The 17902-nt window shown below is 46.3% G+C and overlaps 1 pseudogene; it reads right to left on the reverse strand.

Annotated features, from left to right (window-relative positions):
* Positions 1-16603: 16603 nt before the first annotated feature.
* LOC148479673 (uncharacterized) lies at positions 16604-17525 on the reverse strand (annotated as a pseudogene).
* Between the last annotated feature and the right edge of the window lie 377 nt (positions 17526-17902).

The following is a 17902-nucleotide window of genomic DNA, read 5'->3' on the forward strand; positions in this document are numbered from 1 at the left end:
ATAGGGGCCCCCACATGTTTGTTGCCCAGGGGCCCCTACAGACCTTAATCCAGCCTTGTCCCCCCTGCAACTAGTGTAATCCTCTACTACTTCATCCTCTGTGGTTATACAGGACATAGAATGAAATTAATTTACATCTCCACTCTGCTGTTAATGCTGCTCCGTGGAATGACTGTGGTCCTGTTTCAGAGATGTACACGCAATGGCGATTTTTACACAGAACAAATGATTTTTAGCTATTGCGCACGCATCAAAGTCGCAATGCGCATGTGCAGCGATTGTCTTGCGATTTCACATACACAGAGAACCCATTTACAAAGTGAGTGGCAGGCAGTCAGCATTTCGGGGGGTAATTGGGGGGGGTTAGAAAAACAGGTGAATAAATTGGCCATTGCGATCTCATACGCAGCATGTGAGCGATCTGCGTGGTAGGAGAGCCGCTGTGGTTGATGGTTGATGCTAGCGATATTTATGCTGGTACGTGACATCGAACGCAGATGAGAAGGCAGCGGTGGGCGTCCTTGTAGTCGGGGAAGCTTTGGAAGTATTAGCATATTTTTGCAGCTGCGGTCTGTGCGAAATTGCAACTGCGATCGCTTTAGCCTCCATCTCGGAATTGGGCCCTGTGCCTGTAACTGTTCTATCATCTGGAATAGAAGATAATATGAAATCATGGCTATGGCGCTGATGGGACAGATAACCATGTACATGATGATAAATCCTGTTCTGACCAAATCTGCATCACAAAAAGGGAGGACTATAGCTAGGATGCTGCTCTTTTCTAACGTAATTGTTGATACAATACAAGTTGCTCTTTGAAAATCAACTAATTCTATAGTATGTACTGTATGTAGAGCTAATTGTATAGATATAGAATATATAATTACATCTAACAGCAGGGGTCCGGCACCCAGCTGGATTAGCAACTGCATACAATACAGTATATCATCCCCATCTTGATAGAACATAGCCTTTCAATGAACCAAATGTAGTCAAATTCCTATCTGATTCCCTACACACCATTATTAGTAGAGGGAGTGGTATAACAGTAGAAATCTGCATCTCCCCTGGAAGGCCAAAGGCAACAATTGAGCTACAAAATAACTAAATGAGAACTGTTGCAATTTGCAAACATTCGAAAATATTTTCCAGGGACACTTTGTCAGCAAACTGCTGCATCAAGGCAAGTCATGTTGGAGGAGCATGGAGTACTACAAATCCCATAGAGTTATGGGCACAGATTTGATTTAAATCTTAACATATCAAGTGTTCAATTCATACTACACATTTTTCTTATAATTTTCTTTATTTGGATATTGGCATCAGTGCTACTCCACTTTTGTATTTTTCTAATGGTCACAGAATTGATTGTAACACTTTTTTCTATTTAAATGCTCCTATTCAGTAAATAATAATGTCTGAAGCACAGAGAATAAAAAATACACTGTAAGGGCGTTATCCGCTAATAATATTTATATTGGAAAGTAATCGCTTTTGTGAAACATTGTTTTGTAGATATAAATAAGAAATGAATGATTATAGTGTTGGATTATTCTGTGCTGGATTAACAGAAGGGCATTTATAGAGATACATTGTCATCTGTAGTAGCAAAAGAACAGCTTCGAAGGCCTTAGGGAACTAGCCTTTTTCTGATCTCACAGTGAAACATCGTAGCTAAATAGGCATAAAGGAACATCCATGGGGTAGGCCGTGCACCAAGACACGTGCTGTTAATGGCTTTATACAGTTGATCTAGGCAAGTGTATTTGTTATATATCCCACACACACCACCAAACACCATTGGAAACCACCTAAATGCCATAACAGGGAAAATGTATAGCAGGGCACAGATCCAGGGGTTACAGCATATGCTGTAAAATGCGTAATTGGGGGGCGGGGCATCAGGCATAGCAGCGTCATCATGGTCCCGCCCCCTCTTCACAATGCCTAGTTTAATGGCATTGTGAAGCAGGGGGTGGCGGAGCCACGATAACGCAATTCAGCGCAAATCACGTTACCGGTCCCCCTGCTGCTGGGGTTTATACAGATGGGTCGCTGGGGGCTGGGAGGCTTGTCTACCTTTCTGTGGGGCCGGGAGCTGCACCCGATTTTCGGAAGGCTCCCGGACGAATCGGGAGGGTAGGCAAGTATGCAGTAAGTTAATGGCTATGTGGGATTATATTGCAGTGCAGGAGGGTTAATAGGGATACAAGATGCTGTATAATACAGATCAGGACCACATTGATGCGTATGTGTATATATTGCATTAAATGAGGTGTAATTGGGGGTAGGAATTGGTTATACAGTGACAGACATTCGATCAGGTTTATATTGCTGTGTGTATGCTTGTAAATCAGTATATAATATATAGTAGTGATATGAGCTATAGTTTAGTGATGTATTTTACAGATCAGTGGTTATGTGTATATATGTATGTATTACAGGGTATGATATATAGCAGCGGTATACACATATCTGATTACATTGCTGTGTGTTTGGGTGTATTGCATTATATAAAGTATAGCAGTGATATTAGGTATAGTATTGTACAGATCAGCGATAACTATGTATATTGGGTGTATGAAGTTAACAGTGAAATAGTATACGGAATAAAGCGGATCAGTGATTGCATTTCTATGCATATAGCTATTAAGGCAGTGTATATTATAGTATACAGTATAATACCGATCAGGGAGCACATTGCTGTGTGTATACGTTGCAGGGTATGAGGTATAGCAGCAGTACAGCAGGTGTACTAGGGATACAGTATGCAAAGTAATACAGATAAATGATTTCAATGTTGGATGTCGGCACTGGAGCTTGGAGGGGTAATAGTAATATAGTGCAGAGGAGTACAGATCAGTAAATGCATTGCAATGGGGATATATTACAGCATATAATGGTAATAGACATCAATAAGGCATTAAATACATCAGCATCGCACCTTTCACAGGATTATAGGAAACTGCTGAGTCAAAATTGCCCCCCCCCCACAAATGTCTGCGCTGAGTAAAATGAAATGATAAAATTATGTATTCAATGGTGTATAAATAAAAATGTTCATACGTTTCTCTCAGATGCACTGGTTGGGGATCAATGAGTCCACCCAAGGCAAGTATATCACCCCCCCCCCCCTCCCAACCCCACAATGAGGAAATCTGGCAGCACATACACAGTGACATACACACAGTACAACTTCTCTACTTATATATGCTGGGTGTCGCCTCAGCTGTTCTTAACCTGAAGGTATTGCGGTGTGGGTAATTGGTATCAAATGATAATGATTCACTGCAGATAACCTTGTGGTATGGGGTGAGGGCAATTCTCCGGGCCATTCTTAAAACTGTATATAACTACTTAATAGACCTTCTTCTTGACCTATATGCTGGGGGTGATTCACGGAGTCATTAGCCGGCAGGCAGGACATCTACTTCTAAGCTATGCGTGATGGGGGTGCATTAGTAAGCTGTACGCATAGATAATGGTGCAATACAAAAAAAAAATTTGCTGCACCTGGGTCGATAAGCAGAGTATTATTCTCTGCCTCCTTAATCACCTGGTTACAGGTTCCTATATTCCTTATGATAAGTGTAAATCTCGGGCTGTTTTATTAATCTGTGTATAGGGATAATTGGTACACAGTATAATTCCTCTCGGTCAATCAGTGAGTGTCAATTATCTGGTGGTATTGATCTATTTGTATAGATAACTGCGCACTATAACTCAGCTTGTTTCACATTATGGGTAGCTATCCCAATATTATTAGTCAGGCTGCATGGATAACCACACAGTACAACTTACCCTGGCCTATAAACTAACCATTGTGGTGCTATTATTCGATATGTATGGCTAGGTACACAGTGCAACTTTCCTGGTGGCTAGCTACACGGTGCAGCTTCCCTAGTTTTATAAGCTGGGCAGCATCATGGGTATTATCAAAGTCTCGTTGGGTGACTGCACGGTACAACTTTTAGTTTCTATCTGTTGGACAGGGCCCCATTCAGAGCCGCTCGCAAGCGGCCAGATGGTTGCACACGCACCGCATCCGGCGTGCGCGAGCCCCACTGAGCGACTGAAGTTGTCACTACGGGGCTCGCAACAAGACGGGGTGGCTGTCAATGTTGATTGACAGCTCACCCCGTTTTGTGGGTGGGTAGGGGGGGTGGCCGGACAAACTCAGGCGTTCCCTTAGGAACGCTTGGCATTTGTAGGAGGGGTGACTGACATCACTACTGATGTTAGTAGTGGACTTCCTGCTTTATTAGAGCAGGAAGTCCACTCGTGCTTGCAGCAGCTAGACCCTACCCCAGGGTCTCGTCGCAAGCACGATGATCGCGATGGTCTCCTGGCCACTCACACAAGCTGTGGGTGGTCTCCCACAGCTTTGCGAGCGGCCAGAGAAAAAAACAAACCAAAAAAAAAAACGCCCACATTCAGAGCGAGCACCCGCCAGCAGCGAGCGGCTCTGAATCAGGGCCATAGTCTTCTGCAAGTGTTTTAATCTGCATGTATGAAAAACGGGTCAAGACAAGTTCGTAGGTATGATATATGCATGGCATAATTCTCTGTAGGCTCTGAGCCTGAAGGTATGGGCAGTGGCACAGTACAGCTTAGTAGATTCTACATGTGGGGAGGGGGAGGGGGTTCATGCCTGGAAGTACTCTTAAAATTGTGCTTATGAACAGTGCAAATTAACATTACTATTTTGCTTCGCAGGGCAGCCTTTCATTCTACAGGCCTGGTTTATGGCTCAGATTTCAGCAGGCAGCCACAAGATCCCAGTACAACATATTGCAGGGATGCCGGTGAAAGGACCAGGAACGCCCGTTGGTCGACAGCAGACCAAGATTTAATGGTTCCCTATGGGCCAAATTACTTTCATATAACATGTTCAGTAAATGTTCAGGAACTCTTCATTCGCCAGTGGCTGATTACGGCACCTTGCCTTGCTAAGTAGGGTTCCTGCATGTCTTTTGGGGAACCCAAGGCCTTATGCTGGCCGCCGCTTTGGGAATACAAAGTTCTTTCCAATTTTGCTCTCAAAGAGGTTTTGCGGTTTTCACCTTCATGGGGTCGCCCAAAAGCACTTGTTTTACAATTTTTATTAATATCATACGAAGCTAATGATTGATTTTCAGCAATTATGTGTGCATTATACATATTTTATTAATATCATATGAAGCTTTTCCCAGACAGGTTAGCTCTCAAAGCCAGTTGGGTGTGGCTTGTGCGACACTTCTTTTTTAAGCAGTGCTCCTCGGCAGCCTCTAGTCGCGCAATAGTGGTTGGCCGGCACTTCCCAGGAAGAATGACAAGTCTGTTGTGACCTCAAGGGTCGACCTGGCCATCTTCTCAAGGATGGGCCAGTGCTAAGCCAATTAAATGAAAGTGCCCCGTTTAGTAAATGTTATAAATAAATATCAGTAGGAGGCTGTAGCCTGGTGGTAAGCACTGCTTCTACTCATGTTTGGATTTCAGAATGTACAGAGGAGGGAAAAAAACCTGCATTAGCTGCTACCTAAAGCCAAGCTAGTATTAGGCATGCCAGGAAGAGTGGTGATACACCAGGGTAGTAACGATTTTGGGAAATATACGGGTATTAAGGTCTGGGAAGGTAGACCTCTATAGATGAGAGGAAGTACATTTGACAGGCTTAGGATCGGGGTTGGGTTGACATTGATTCAAAGGCCAGGGGGTGGCGGGCCTTGGTTCTGCGTACCAGGCGTTGGTGGCATGCAGTGCTCCTTGGCGGTCTCTAGTAGGGTAATAACGGTTGACCGGCACTACCCCCGGATAAGCGGCAAGTTTGTCGTGACCTCAAAGGGTTGACCTGGCTGTCATCTCAAGGATGGGCTAGTGCTGTCAAGGGAGGGGAAGTTTGTGCAGGGGCAGGAGGTATTCCCACCCCTATTAATAAATGTAATAAATTGAGTATCAGTATGAGGCTGTAGCCCGAGGGTAAGCACAGCTGTCTCGCCACCATTAATTACCAATTCTAATTTGATTAATAAATTTGGCTGCGACCTCTTTAAATAGCAATTCAGTTGTCTTGAGTCTTCTTTTCATGCAGAGTATTGGTATTAAGCTAAGGTGATGAAAATAATAAAACTAATGGACGGCTTATATGAACTGGGGGCACTACAGGGTTTTCTTTTTTTTATCACACATTAGTGGTGCTGGGAGTATTTACACATAATACTTATTAATAACATCACCAGCATATCATATTGACCATTTTATTGGCAGGGTCTCCCACAAATGAGTTGCCCTGGGGCCACCATACACCTGTTTCTGGCTCTGGGATTATTTATATCCAGAAGATATAAATTATGAGAACTATCTTTCTAGTGGGCATCATAATAAGTACCTAGTGCTAGGAATCGTCATCATCTGCGTGTGTTGGCAGGGCGGTAACTAGGGAAGTGCAAGCAGTGCCATGGCACGGGGCACCACAGGGCAGGGGGCGCTGTTGGGGCCTGTCAATTTTCCTGCTTATTATCATTCTCACTTGTAGCTTCCTCTTCTTTTATCCCCAGCATCTCCTGGCCTCCCCTATCGCTTCCCTGGCCCCTCCCCATGAGCCCATGGCCCTCTTTCAGGTGTGCATCTTATGTCCCTATTTGAAAAATAATGGGGGGGGGGCGCTAATGCTCTTTCTGGCGCAGGACACCAAAAAGTCTAGTTACGGCTCTGTGTGTTGGTACCTACCCTATAGCAGGTACAAAAAATATGCCTCAAAATAAGTGCATATGGACATAATTGCTGGTCTGAATAAAGCTGGGTACACACTGGACCTCATTCAGAGCCGCTTGCAAAATGCGAGCGCTCGCTGTGAATGAAGGCGGCCGCTTCTATGTTCAGAGCCGGCCTCCTGGCCGCTTGCTAGGCTATAGGTGACCACCCACAGCTTTAGCAAGCGGCCAGGTTGATGGTCGCGATGGTCAAGACCATTGCGACTATCAGAGCTTGCGACGAGAACCTTGTGGTAGGGTCTCGTCTACCGCAAGCCCCAGTGACCTTTCGGCTCTATTACAGCCGGAAGCTCACCACTGACATCACAAGTGATGTCAGTGGGGCCGCCCCCAAACAACAGGCGTTCCGTCAGGAACGCCTCCGTTTGTGTAGACACCCCCCCGCCCCGCCTACAAAACGGGGCGAGCTGTCGATCACCATCGACAGCCACCCCTTTTGTAGTGAGTCCCGAAGCAAGAGAATTTCTCTCTTGCTCCTCTGCGCTTGTGCAGGACCTCAACATCGACCCACTTGCGAGCGCATAGGCACTTGTGAGCGGGTCTGAATGAGATCCACTGAGCAATGTGTAGCCAGCCGGTATGTCGTCTCAACGGGCTGACCTAGCGGATCCTGGGTACACATAAGAAGATAATGAACGATGGAATGATCCCTCGTTCTGTCGTTCATCACCTGCAACGGGGCTCCATGCAATATGTGCAACACAGCTGACTGGACGACACTGTATGTGCCCGAGGGAGCGTGCCTATTGGCTGTACACCGAATTCCGATTCAGCCGGACACGGCATATCGTGCCGCCATCATCATCTCAGTGTGTACCCAGCTTGAGAAACATTTGTGTGAAAACAACCTTACCGTACATTGCCTATATGTAAATTAGTCCTCCCACTCTCATTCCACCTCTCCAGTCATAAGGCTTGATACATCTATAAAGTGTCCGACCCTGCAATCTCAAATTTGCATACATTCCACTTTTGGCCATGTGCAGTACAAAATACACCACACCAACTAGGTAGCGCCCACTCAAACACTGCTTAGTAGATATTTAGAATACATATATACATGCCTGTGCAGCTGATCACACCTGTTCATGTCATCAACCTTTTTAGCTGGAATAGAACTATTGGTCCAAGTACAGATGTGTACTCGTACACCTAGCCTCAATACACCATACGTTGCAAGATGCCAGAAGTGACTCAGCCGCTTTGATGAGAGTTGTAGTGTACTGTACCATCTTTTACTTTAAATTTGGCATTCTATTCACATCGCAGATGCAGCAACTTCAACTGCACAGGAATTAGTTTTAAACACATACAAAGTCATAAATGATGCAAAACGCAACATGGTGTGAGAAAAAGCCACGCCAACTGCATCGTAGAAACTTATATACAGAGTCAGACTCATTCACTCACAGATCTACCAATGTCGTACATCATATTAATCAGTGCAAGCTAGCAATGTAGTTTTGTCGCTCCCAGGTGTTTTATTTGGGCGAATAAGAGACACATTTTGAGTGAAAAAGAAGTTCAGCATTGCTGAGTCGCTGGGACCAGGTGAGCCGAGAGGGGCTGTTTTACGTGACTGAAGTCACAGTCTATAAGGACACAGCTGTAGCTATGTTCGTGGAACTTATATGTTATACAGGGACAGGAGCGCCGAGAAGGGGGGGGGGGGGGGAGAAGTGGGTACTTATTGCCCGGGCTAGTTTGGAGGTGCCGGCTGGGGCATGGGTCCAACGATACCCCACCTCCTTCTTACCTGTCGGCAGCAGCCCAGCAGGGTACAAATTACCCGGGCCCGGACGCCCACCCCTCCTTCTTATCTCACAGCAGCCCAGCACATGCTGCTGTGTGCTGGGCTGCAACGGGAGACTGTTCGCGGTTGCTGAGCAGCAGCCGCAACAGTTTCCTATGCCTGTGGGGGGAGCGATCACACTGAGCGCGCCCCTCCTGGCATTGCGCCGGGCTGAGGGGCTCACAGCGCCCTCTCCCTGGCGCAGCCCAAGGGGGCGTGGTCATGATGTCTGTTATTAGGCCACGGGCCCCTTGCAGCACTTGACGACTCTGGCCAAGCCCCCTCGATAATAATGGGGCCCGGGCTGGCTCTCTACGACCCTATACAGGGGGCAAAAAGCGTTTAGGCCTGTCTGACATATGCGGCAAATCTGGCACAGTTCTAGATGTTTGATATAGTTAAAGGAAATGTCAACATGTTGCAGGTGTCAACATTAATGGTGGTGTCATTTTGACTACATACCTGTCTGTACCCCAAGTACTACATTTAGCTACATATGTGGGCAGTGCTGTATCAGGGAATTTTATCTCACTAAAGAGGCCGGGATGGTTTTTTTTTTTTTATTATTATTAGAAGCACTAGCAATGGAGGCATTACTATACGGGGCATTACTACTGGGGCTCTACCAATGGGGACATTACTACTGTGGGCACTACTATAGGGGGCATTACCAATGGGGGGTACTACTACTGGGGTTACCACTACTATATGGGGCACTACTAATGGGGGCATTACCAATGGGGGCACTATTATTGGGGACATTACCAATGGGGGCACTACTACTGTGGGCATTACCACTGTGGGCACTGCATGAGGGCACCACTACTGGGGCCATTTTGTGTAAGGGGCACCACTGCTGTATGCATTGTATAAAGGGCACTACTTCTGTGGGAATTGAATTAGAGACACTACTACTGTGGGCCTTGTGTATAAGGGGCACTAATTTGGGCATTGTGTAAAAGGGGCACCACTGTGTGGCAGAATTTGAATTGGGGATAATGTATTATACAGGGCATTACTGCGTGTGGCATAATGTATTATACAGGGCATTACTGCTTGTGGCATAATGTATTATACAGGGCATTACTGCTTGTGGCATAATGTATTATACAGGGCAATACTGCGTGTGGCATAATGTACTATACATGGCATTACTGCCTGTGGCATACTGTTATACAGGTTTTTCTGCGTATAGCATAATGTGTTATAAAGGACAGTACTGCATGTGGCATAATGTGTTATAAAAGCCATTACTGTGTGTCACATAATGTGTTATACAGGGCAGTACTGCGTGTGGCATAATGTATTATACAGGTTATTACTGCATGTGGCATAATGTGTTATAAAGGACATTACTCTGTAAGACATACTGTGTAAGGTGTTTTACTGTGCATGATAATTATTTGCCACGAGGGGAGAGTATGGGGGAAGCACAGCACCTCCATAAGTGCTGGGCACACCCCACAGTGTGATGAATTGGAGATGTTCCACAAGGACACACCCTCTCTCTGGAAGCCCACACGCTTTTGTCGTGCGCAGAGGGACGCTGTCTAAAATGTATTTATTTGCAGGGGGGGGGGAGCGAAACTGGGAGCTTTCGCCGGCCCTGAGTACACGCCCACTTTACAGCTGCGCTCATAGGTGCTGCTTTAACAATCTACCTGGAATGCTTTTTCAAAAGTAGGCAAGTATGTAGAGAACTACCTCTGCACAGCATACACACGGGCCTCTGTGATTTTCTATAAATTCAGGCCTGATTGTCATGTGTGAGCTTTGCAGAGGCTTATGGTGTTGGTAATACTGAAAAATGCATCCTTAGTTATTATGTGCACATCATACCTCCCAACTGTCCCAAATTCAGTGGAACAGCACTGTCGCGCTGTCCCACCAACGGGCCACAGTGTCCCGCGGGCGGGGGGAAGTTGGGGAGGACACTCGCTCATATCTACATAGCTGTGTAGCCGTGTATGTATATATGCTTTGCTGGGTCTAGATGAGGCTGGGGGTCTGTCCAGCAGCTCCTGGAGTGCTGGGCAAGCCCCCAGATTGACGAAACGGGGGCCACGAAATGGGGGCATGGGTATGGCATTTTATGCGAGTCCAAGCCACCTATTTTCTCTTTCCCATCTTTAAAAGTTGGGAGGTATGGCACATGTTCCATATTTATGATGGGATTACAGGCGCTTGTGTGGGATGTAGTTTATATCCCGGTACCAGCATCCCGACCGTCGTCATCCTAGCGGTAAGTATTGGGGTTAGGGGAGGGTTAGGTTTAGGGTGGGGGTTGGTCTATGGGGGGAGGGTTAGGTTTAGGCTGTGGGGAGGGAGAGTTAGGGGTAGGGAAAGGGTAGTATAATTACCTCCTTGTATCGGGATTGTAACTAAGTCAGGATGCTGGCATTGGGATCCTGACAGCCTGAATCCTAAGCACGAGCATCCCGTACCCAACCTGCCTTTGTCACTCCCTCCAGGTTACAAATATTGTAACGCTATACGCACAGCAGCTATGTAACGCTATACGCACAGCAGCTATGTAACGCTATACGCACAGCAGCTATGTAACGCTATACGCACAGCAGCTATGTAACGCTATGCACACAGCAGCTATGTAACGCTATACGCACCACAGCTATGTAACGCTATGCACACAGCAGCTATGTAACGCTATGCACACAGCAGCTATGTAACGCTATACACACAGCAGCTATGTAACGCTCTGCACACAGCAGCTATGTAACGCTATACACACAGCAGCTATGTAACGCTATACGCACAGCAGCTATGTAACGCTATGCGCACAGCAGCTATGTAACGCTATGCGCACAGCAGCTATGTAACGCTATGCACACAGCAGCTATGTAACGCTATGCACACAGCAGCTATGTAACGCTATGCACACAGCAGCTATGCACACAGCTGCCTATTCTGCACTGCTGAGGCCAGAAAATCTGCGTTGGAAGACGCAGACACTGGCCTGGCACTCCCAGAAAATGGGAATGGCACAAATTTGTTCTCGTGAACGCTGGCCAGTGCCACCCCTTCCCCGCCTCCGAATGGCCACAATCTGTCAATCAGGCTGTGGCTTAGGGGTTACTGCGTGCAATTACGCTGGACCCATTCTGCACATGCGCAGTTCACCCACCATTGAACTTGTATGCAGACCATCAGATTTGCGACATACAGTACTTGCCAACTCTCCCTGATTGTCTGGGAGACTCCCTGAAATAGCCGTAAACTCCCTGTCTCCCTGAACGGGTCTAGCTATCTCCCTGTGCACCTTACCCCAGTTATGTAGCTGTTATATACCTGGATAAAAAAAATCAGAGCTATATACATTGAAATGGTATAATCAGTGCTATTTCCCTGCATTGGTTATAAGGCACAATGGGGTAGATGTATTATAGCGGCACTTACCGTGCCACTATAATGCTTCGCCTCTTTACCAAGGCGAAGCAGGAAGCACTACCGATGAGATGTTTAAACATCTCATTGGCCGGAGAGGGGGAGCGTTAACTCCCCCCTCCGGCGCTACCCGCTAGAGACAGCAGCGCATCAGCCTAGTGCTGATAAGCTGTGTCTCTCTCCCGGCCGGCTCCACTGAGCATGCGCTGGATCTCGCAAGTATTGCGAGATCCCCGCGTGGAGCCCTGGAGCCGGTAGCCACCGCAGCAGGGACATCGCTGTCCCTGCTGTGGGGATAGGCCAACACCAGGCTGTAGCTGTCGATAACGACAGCTACAGCTGGCCGAACGGTCAGACGATCTGGCCGTTCGTACATAGCCCAGGCTATCGGCGCTGCTATCTTGTAGATAGCAGCGCCGATAATGACAGAGGCGCATAGCGCCCCTGTCATTTACCGCCCAGACCCCCATTCATACATCGGGGAGAAGCGGTATCAGCGCACATAATGTGCGCTGATACCGCTTCTGGGCTTCGTACATCTACCCCAGTGATCCCTATGTCTACATACATTTTCATATAAGGTTTCTCTTGGCCACTTATATAGAACTCCTTGTAATACACAATAAATGAGTGACCCCTGTAAAGTATCCATTTGCTTTCATCAACAAACAGATCTTACTAACTACTTTGGGTCTTGTTTACATTTGTTTACATTTGGATGTAAGTCAGTTTTATGGCACGCCTCTCAGATGTAGCAGTACAAGCCCACTTTAATGCCATGTTCATAGGTTTTGCTTCTACAAACTCCCTGAAATGCTTTTCCAAAAGAAGGCAAGTATTGTCTTGCGTACAAGCATGAATCAGGCAGATTGCTTGGTACAGTATATTGGAGATATTAGATGTTGCATTGCCACATTTAGCCAGTAGGTGGAAGTATTTAGCCAAACTTCAATTATTTTGTCTTGTGAAAATCCTGACCTGGCAAATAGTTTTTTTTTTTTTTTACTTATTCTTCACTATATACCAGAGACTATCATTGCAGAGGGAGAATTTTAAATCTTGTCACTCATGCTCTGATCCTACTACTCAATCCGAGTGTAGAGAGACAGAATCATCCTTCACCTTTGTCAGTCACCAGCAGTCCCTGCAGCAAGTCTACAGGCAGTCGCCGGGTTGCCCGTTCACACAGCCAGATGTGCCGATATATCTGCATATTTGAATGACGTTGTTCACAGACATATTATCTGTACACAAGCACCGATGCACTACAGATGTATCACTTGTTTAATGGAACGGGTGATATATCTGTCAGTGTGTACCCAGCATAAGGATCACTTTCTCTATTATTGCAGGCTTCTAGTGGTCATCGATAGCTGTCGTCTTCCAACAACAATTTATGCCCCGATTATCTGGTATCATAGCATTTTAGGGCCACAGACATCAGTTGCCTTGTATCAGCTGATATGTTGCACAGTGTGTGGTAAGCTGTAATACAGTATAGGTCATCAAGAAATATGTCTTCGTATAATGTTGCTGTTAAAAAAAAAAATGCTAATTATTTTCTCCCTAATCCCTGTATTTTTCTGTGGCATTGAAATCAACAGTTATCAACCAGGTGTCCCTGAAATTGGACCAGGCCAGTCATATATACATACAGAATACATTTTCATTCCCAGAACCAGGGTGGATGGGGCCACTGGGAAAGCAGGAAAGTTCCTGCTGGGCTGGTTACATGCTCCCCTCTGCCGCCCTGGCTCACACTGTCTATGGGCTGGCACACTTCCGGGATTTGCATTTCACTGTGGAATGAAAACCAGGCCAGAAGCTGTCACCTGCTCTGGCTAGCGAGCACTTCCAGGTACTGTTAGCTGGGGTCAAGGACATAGCGTTGGCGGACTCAGTACTCGTGCACCTGGCACTAACCCTAGTAGGGGGCATTAGATACAGTATCCACCACCACCCCTGGCCTCCAGAACATACCCTAACCTCTGCCCCAGATGTAATCTACTTATCTACCCAACTGTCCCAGAGACATAGTCTCCCAACCATAACCAAGGCACATACACTATCCACCCTACATAGCCCCCTCCCTGCCCCACAGACATACACTACCTTATATTGAAACGAAAATAATTTTTATTTGTCATTTTATGTTGTTTGAGATCAGTATTTTTAAATTTTGATTATATTCTGGGTTCTAAATATTGACATTACCAAACAGGAAGGATGCACAAAAGGGTTAAAATAAATGTATTTTACAATGAGATCCCTCCTGATTGGTATTCCCCAGAATAAAAGGACTGAATATCCTGAAGGACATTACTTGTGATGAAACAGCACATGATTTACTGCTGAGAAACACGTCAAGCTTTGCCCATGACACTAGACGTCTGTCCTGTTGCTCTCACAGACTCTAACCTATTTTGGGTATCCCGCTACATATGCTGACTGACTTTCAATCTGAGCGCAGCTCACTCAGTACCCGGGTGGCCTCCGGAGTTTCCCTGCACCACGTATCACATGGACGCAGAGCGACGAACAGAAGGGTAATATCAGCTGACACGGACTAATCGTGTAGCCATACGGTATCCTGTATTTGCAGACAGCGCTTGTTAGGATCAGCACAGCGGGCTTTCACTCATATCAGTGAGAAGAATGCCCAATCAACATTAATCTGACTTCAGCCATTACAGTATGGATGGAATATATTACATGATTATCAACCAGTGAGTGTCTACTTATTGTTTAATAACTTTTTTTGCCGCGCTCAGCTTTTTTTAATTCACTCGCTGACAGACTGCATTTGCCTTATTCCATATTTAACTCATTCATTGCTAGTGTATGGCATTCTGGTGAATCATTAGATCACTCAACGAGATATATGTTTCCAAAGGACATTTCAATTGTTTCACAGAGAGACTGAAATTGTATCACTGTTACTCTTTTGGATATTGTAACAACTGTTGCTACTAGTGCCGTACAACTAGTGCTAGTGCCGTCTTAATGTCATCTGTTGCAATTTCATGTGCTTTTTGATGTCTGTCCTATAGACTGATATAGAGGATATCTATTCATATCAGCACTCTCCAGTGGATCTATTTTGTTATATTACCTATTCCATCGGGTAGACGTCTTATGTTTGGATTTATATTTTAAATTGTCATTTATGCATATGTATGTATTTATATGATCTTTGCAATTATACGATTAAATGTTTTTAAATTTTTCACCACTTGTCTGAGACAGCGCTCTATAATATCCTCTTTTTAAGTATCTATCACCACCCCTGGCCTCCAGAACATACCCTAACCTCTGCCCCAGATGTAATCTACTTATCTACCCAACTGTCCCAGAGACATAAGAATTACATATGTTTATTACCTCCAAAACTTATCAACCTTGATTAGCTTACTTAACCTTAACTACAAATAAAGACACAGACACCATAGCTTGGCTAAAAAGGTCACAGCTTTTATTTATAATTGAATCAATCAACCTAACCAGGGTGGCAAAGAGACGCTGCAGACTCAGTTCTAGCTTTTAACTTACTCCAAAATACTCAGGGAACGACTAACCCGTCCCCCCTTTCAGACGCACTTAAACCATGAGGGTCTCACTTCCCTCCTGGGCCAATCCGAGGCGCTTCGTGCAAAAACGCCCGGGTCCCCCCGTGCGGAGCAGGACAAATTCACCTTGTACATCGAGAGCAAGTGCTCCCACAGTTATCTTGCATCCCATAAAGCCACCGGGCTGCAGCGTACTCCTGCCAAAGCCAGGCCCTAATAGAGACTGTCCCGCCACCCAAAAAGAACTAACCAAGAAACGAAAACAAATCCTGCACAAAAAGATTCATACCCAGGCCGTTCAAATGCACGCCATCATGACGAAAGAAACGTACAAGATCACCCTCAAAAAAGCCATGACTCACGACCAAGCCACCTATAGACACGACATGCTTAGACACTGCCACATTCACCTTCCTCCGCGTTCTATCCAAAGCCCCAAACTTTCTCACTCCTCTCCACGTCAAGCGGGGTGTCATCTCTGACCACACAATCTGAACGGATGGCCATTTCATACGAATCGTATCCAAAATCTCGCGCAGACTCACAATTAAACCCACACCTGTAAGCTGACCAACATCATTCCCACCAACGTGAAGAACCAACCATTCGGGCATTCCCCATTTTGCCACAGCAGAAACAATCAGCGCCAACACACCGTCCACACGCAAACCTCTCACTCCAATCCAACGCACCTTCCGACTACCAAATGGCAAACCACTACTCCGACCCGAGACATGCTTTTCCGCCCAAAAAATGTAGGAGTGGCCTACCAACCACACCTGCCCGTCTTCTTTTGTCAACACTGTAAAAGAAGAAACCCTGACCATGAGAAACCACACCAAACCTGAAACAAAACAACACAACTTAAGAACAACACATAGCAACTAACTAGCAGGGATGGCAAAAAAGGGGGAAAACAGGAACCCGAGTGAAGAAGAAAAAAACAAAAAACTTCCCGTGAACCAAATTGGGCCAGATCATGGCTAACGGGAGGAAAATTGAAAAATTCCCTCACACCCCCAATTGTTAAATGCTAACCATTCAACGATTGGCAGGTAAACAACGTTTTCGGGTTATCACAAGGTGCGCACCTACAACTTATCGCAGCGCACATACTTCTTATAACTCCCTGACTTCCAACGCCCCACCTTTTGAATGTCCAAAGGAGATTCCCCAGCGAGCGCTGCACAAGTGGCTGCCCCTATTCGAAATGAATGGGTGCCATAAGCTGCATGGTCTAAACCCAATTCTGTTAAACCTCGTTTAAATACTGCAGAGAACTGAAACTTTGTGAGAGGCCTGGAATCCACATGAACCAACCATTGAATCCCCCCCAACTGGGTGCACCATCATATACTGAGATGCTAAATGAACCGGGCAAATATTGCTATCCTGCTGCTGTGCAAGCGTGACCCATTTACCTTTACCTGTCTGATCCGTTTTAGAGAAGCGAAGCTTGCAAGGCACTGCTGCATCTCTAAAAACAATGTCCTTGGACAACAACCCAGAGGACTCAGATGTTCTATTTACTGCCACTAATTCACTAACCCTGAAAGCTCCAAAAAATGCAGAAGAGAAGGCCAAATGGAAAAGAGCAGCCTCAAACATATCAGAAGCTACCTTCTCCATAATCCTAAGCAATGCTGCCAAAAGCTGGGTGGCCACCGGCCGACGGGAATCGGCACGAGCAGGAGCCTGCCTCGCCCAACCTTTCAGAGCCTTAGCAAGAAGAAATGACTTGGTTGGGTCGTGAAAACCTTTAAGCTCGCAAAAAAAAGAGACTCCCGCAAGCACCGGCCCCACGTAGGCCCTGGACCTCCCCTGTTGATATCTCTCCCAAACAAAGAATGACAGCAACTCCTTCGTAGACTTACCCTCCGAATCTTGGCGCGCGCAGTGACTGCTCCATTCCCGCCATGAAGCCGAGTACTTGTGGAGAGTTGATGGAGCGAGCGATTGCATCACCAAAGCCTCTAAGCCGGCCTGATGATCTGCCACACAAACGGGGGGCATATCAAACCAACAGCAGAAGCAGACGGTACAAGCGCCCAAAAACGCTCAAATTGAAAATGAGACAATGCGTCTGTGATCTCGTTAACAACACCAGGCACATGACGAGCTCTAAAGCATATGTTGGCCTCTAAACAGTGCAAAATTAAATGACGAAGTAAACGCAACACTAACGGAGAGGACGATTGCTGGTTGTTAATGGCGTGAACTGAGGGAGAGGCACGGCAGGGAAGGCAGACTGGATGGACTGGGGGGGCAGCGAAGGCATGCTGGCTGGACTGGGGGGGCAGGGAAGGCATGCTGGCTGGACTGGGGGGGCAGGGAAGGCATGCTGGCTGGACTGGGGGGGCGTAGGGAAGGCATGCTGGCTGGACTGGGGG

The sequence above is a fragment of the Taudactylus pleione genome, unplaced genomic scaffold, assembly GCF_031769625.1.
Source record: "Taudactylus pleione unplaced genomic scaffold, aTauple2 ptg000619l, whole genome shotgun sequence".
In the NCBI taxonomy this organism is placed as follows: Eukaryota; Metazoa; Chordata; class Amphibia; order Anura; family Myobatrachidae; genus Taudactylus; species Taudactylus pleione.